This window comes from Seriola lalandi, unplaced genomic scaffold (genome assembly GCF_002814215.2).
Source record: "Seriola lalandi dorsalis isolate HSWRI2012SDOR001 ecotype SW California unplaced genomic scaffold, Sedor1 jcf7180002054323, whole genome shotgun sequence".
NCBI lineage: Eukaryota > Metazoa > Chordata > Actinopteri > Carangiformes > Carangidae > Seriola > Seriola lalandi.
In genome coordinates, this window is record NW_019524876.1 from 145916 (window position 1) to 150699 (window position 4784).

The 4784-nt window shown below is 37.2% G+C and overlaps 1 long non-coding RNA gene across 1 annotated transcript; it reads right to left on the reverse strand.

Moving 5' to 3' along the window:
• Nucleotides 1-1632: 1632 nt before the first annotated feature.
• Nucleotides 1633-4777, reverse strand: LOC147819087 (uncharacterized). The gene is made up of 2 exons (XR_015437292.1): nucleotides 4330-4777; nucleotides 1633-4154 (listed from the first exon to the last, which is right to left on the reverse strand). It is a non-coding gene; the product is annotated as an uncharacterized LOC147819087 (long non-coding RNA).
• Nucleotides 4778-4784: the final 7 nt, after the last annotated feature.

Sequence of the window (4784 nt, forward strand, 5' to 3'; positions counted from 1 at the left end):
AAGACAATAATGCCTTTGATGCTGGAATCTGGATTCATCATCTACAGCAGCAGTCAGTGTGTCACGCTGGTCAGATGATCATTTCCCATACTGTTTCCTGCCCCCATGAAAGTGACACCTGCAGGTAGAAACATGTTTGACAGTGACATCACAACTTAGAAAATATGAGAGGAAGCCATCAACTTGTGAGTCCTGTTCCTGCTGTCCGGATTTTCCATGACTTGTCAACATTGTGCCTTTGTCTCTGGCTGTGCACTTCGCTGTCAGGGGCCGAGGTTACAAATGCACTTGGTAGTTTGGGGCTGTAAACATCCCCGACTGGAAGCTGTCTATCCGAAGAGCTTTCAGTCTGATGTTTGCTGCTGCCGACTGCCTCCAGCTACACAGAAAAGGACAAATGTGCTTTGTCCATTTATCTGACCGGCTCTTTTAATGTCCAAATGTATTTGTTTGGGAACGTCGTATTAACCCGTTACTTTGTATTTTGGTGGCCTTTGTCTTAAATAACAGTTGTTCAGACTCAGTTCGTGTAAACATCCTACACTCAGCTGTAATCAGTTGCAGCAGAGGCTGAGAGAAGGTTGTTTACTTGAACTGGCTGGAAGTGACACTTGGACCTAAAGCGAGCTGAGCGCCGAGCATTCACATCAAGGTCATACATCATAGGTTTAAAATGTGGATTGACAAATCAATAATTTTGATATCTCATTAAGTAAAACCTCTCAAACTTATATTTGTGTACTTCATATCATACCAGTAAAATTAGTACTTACAGGTTTTTGGACTGTGCAATTTGAAGACATCACTTTGGGCTTTGAGAACTTGTCACAGACACTTTATGATATTTATGTTTGTATGCTAAATGATTAATCAAGCTTAATATCATAATTAATAATGAATACAATCATTAGCTGCAGCCCTAATACACAGTTGAATGATAATGGAAAAACGAATGTAGATGTGACAAGTATAGACTATAATCATTATCTTGTTTCCTTGGTGCAGTGCAGTGAGCCTTGCTAAAGTGAGAGGTTGCCTGTTATCAAAATCAGATTTATTACAACTATGTTAACACACACAAGGAACTTGGTTCCGGCTGCTGTGACTCTCCAGTAATAGAGACAACATACAGACAGTGTACATATTATTTATACATAATACAAAATATACAAGCAATATGCAGATGATATAAAAGACAAACAATAATGTTATGTAATGGTGTTGAATGTTAACGTTGGCATGAAAACTACAGACGTGTTTAAAGATGTGGTTGTCTGACAGATTGTATCTTATGTAAATACAGCGTCCCTGTCAATGTGGCACAAGGTGATTGGACATCAGGTAACATGAGGTGTATTGCAGGTGAAAGATATGAAAACATAATTTTATGAAATGCACTCATAGATATTCAGGTCCAATGTTATCACTAGAAACAGAGAACAGCATAGGAGTAAAGGGTCAAAGATGGTAAGAGGTTGGTTTGCAGTGGATGAGCTGAGTTTCAGCTCCATCACAGTTCCTGCTTTCATTTTGACCTCTTAAACACAGTTCTATAAATAGAGATCCTGGTGTAGGGCCTAACGGAGCAGTCTAATTTCTGGATTCATCCATTAATCAGCAAGAGAAGGTAGGTTAGTGAGAAGATGAGTTTATTTTTACCACAGTTTGTATCACTGCAGTGCATCGCTTAATTGTTGACTGTGATACACAATAGATGTGGTCAGTGTTGTGTCATCACATTGCTGTGTGTCATTTTGTGCTGCCGTGGCAAGGGAACAACACTTCATTATCTTACTTATTGAGTGGAATTGATGGGTAGATACTGATTGTTTGTATAGGAGCTACATTTTTAAAAAGCTCGAAATACATTAACTCAAGATTTGATGTGTGGCACCCACTGAATTAATCTGGAAATGTTGAAATTAATAAAACTATTAATATGGTTAATTTGTTTGTCATCTTATTTCCTCAAAGAGCTTTCAGATTTTTGAACAGACAATTATCAGTGAATTCCTAAAATCTTTAAATATTTAATTATTTTCTGTAAATTTCTGCACAAACCAACACAATCAGATTTGGCTAAACAGACTTGCACATGTAGAAAACTGAAGGTTAAATATTTCAACATTCACTGTGCAACTGTGGCACAGTCTAAAAGTTCACCACTAGATGTCAGACTTGTGCTTCTGATTGATCAGTATTATACTTGATAAAACTCCCAATCACTGACAAACCAAAAACAATACAACTACAATCAAATGTCAAACATTTACATTTGTATACAGTCAGTTTACCTTTTTAATTGTCATTGCGGAAGGAAGCTATTCTTGCACCTGGTAAAACTATGTCTACTATCACAGTATCCTGTTAAACAGGCTGATTAATAAGTGAATAAGTGATTTTTTTTAGTGGCTTTCAATGGCAGTAACCTTCAAACCATTACCATTATCCATTAACAAGTCTGACTAACGTCTCTCCAGCTCCACCCTGCCAGGAACATTCAAAACCAAATTAAAAGAAATACCATTATACTACACAAATCCTGGTACAGGCCTGGGGATGGTCAGTTGTTCTCTGTCTGGGGCTGATGTACTACCCAGTATAGACAACTAATACTAACAGAGGGAAAACAAACCTATTTAACAGCAGATGTCTACTTACTTCACTCTCCCCCAGTACTTCAGCTTTTTATTAAAAAAAACTTTTATTTTTCAGTTTCGAAAATTTAAAATATACTCTTGTACATTAACACGAGGGTTAGTTAAATGCATTGCAATTGAACTTCATCATTATTTTGAGGGAAAATGCATTAGTGAGCATGATGAAGTGGTAACTGTAACATACAAACCTGTCAGCAGATGTCGACCTTGAGCTGCAGCTGTTATCTCTAAAAAATCACTTTTATTCATAAATGTGTCAAAGGTGTAATTTACTTCCCTATCCAGGATCAACACAAACACTGAAAAATGGAAGGAAAATATACTGGCTTGTAATGAGATTATTTAAGCATCATTTCCATTATCTGAGGTCATTAACTTCATATGTGTGGATATAACATGCTAGTGGGAAAGAAATTGTTCAATCAGAAATAACGTTTTCAGATAGGCCTCACGTTTTAAATAACTGAGTGGATGATTAAGATGATTTAAAAAAAAAAACCTTTCAGAATTTACACTAAATATTTTCACATGGGGAAAAAAAGACATAAATGTAGAGAAAACAATATTTACATTATGACTGACCATGTGCAGCCAGAACATATGGTCACAGTCTCTCCTGCCAGAAGTTGCAGCATTCAATAATGGCCAGAAGTGTTTTTGCAGAACATTATACCGTCACAGTGAAGTTGACCTTTGACCATTTGGATATAAAATGTCATCACTTCCTAATTTCATCCTATTAGACATTTCTGTTAAACGGTGTCATATGAATTCTTGAGTTATAGCCAATGCGTTTTGACCTTTGACCACCAAAATCTAATCAGTTCATCCTTGAGTCCCAAGTGAATGTTTGTTGCAAGTTTTAAGAAATTCCCTCATGTGACTCCTGAGATATGGGATGGATGAAAACATACTGTAATGCCTTAATGCATAAAAATATATAAACTATATTCATTGACTAAACAAATGTCTTGGTAACTCTTAATGAAACGCCATATGAATCATGAATACAATTATGTGTGAAACTTGTGTCAGACGTAAAAGAGACATGTTCTGACATCAGTGCCATAAAACACATTTGCAAAGTATAACTGCCACTGAGAACATCAGCACCGACTCCTGCCCTCACTGAGAAAGCCTCATTAGCGAAGCTGCTGCAGAGATGAGGTGAGGCGCTGATTTGGCAAGGGATGAATCCGGAGAGGTTAATCAAGGTAAAAGGAACATTTCATCCCACACATAAAAAGTGTGTGAAGTTCTCTCGGAGTATCGCTCTCTTGTTCCATGGATGGGTTGTGAAAATATATGCACAGCTTAATATATGTCTTTTTTTTTCATGTCCAATCTGAAACTGTTGAAGTTGTTTGCGAGGTGGCTAATAACAGACTGAATACTAAAACACTCAAAAATGTGTTTTGCTTACTTGTGAAATCTCTTGACCGTTCTGGCCTTAATTCATATGGAAAGGGATAAAAACTTGTTTGAGGCTCAACTCTGCAAACTCAAAAAGAAAAAGGAGAGTTTAACCTGACTGAACCAACCTGGGACAACATTAAAGGACAAGTAAACACATTTTACTTGCTGTAAAACTTGCTTGCTTGTTCTTAAAGTGATAGTTTGGGATATTTGACGTGGGCTTGTGTGAGCTGTCTAGAGACAGTGTTATTACCTGCAGCGGATTCAGATCAGCACGCTGCCAGTTTAGAGAAGCAGCAGGAGCATCAGCACAAAAGCTGAATGATGAACTGCTGTGGACGGGGTCAGCAAAGACATGGTTGTGTTTCTTCATTGTGTTACGGCAGCTCAGCAAAGAAACCCCAGGTAACCAAAAACAGGGAGTATTGTACAAAAGCACACAGACGGTCACTTTGGAAGATATCCATTTGATTTGATTATTTCAGGCTGGTGGAGTTTCATAATAGCTTCTGCTGAACTTTAGAATTCATTTCTGCATAGATAATGACAATAAAAAAAATAGATAATAGCCTGCATGAAAAGGAGGAATTACAACAGCAAGAAAAACAACAATTTTAATTTAAATATGGTCACTGTGACTGTTGCAGTTGATGTCTGTAAATGGAGAAATAGTTCTCCAATATGTGCACAACAGCAAGCACATTTTAA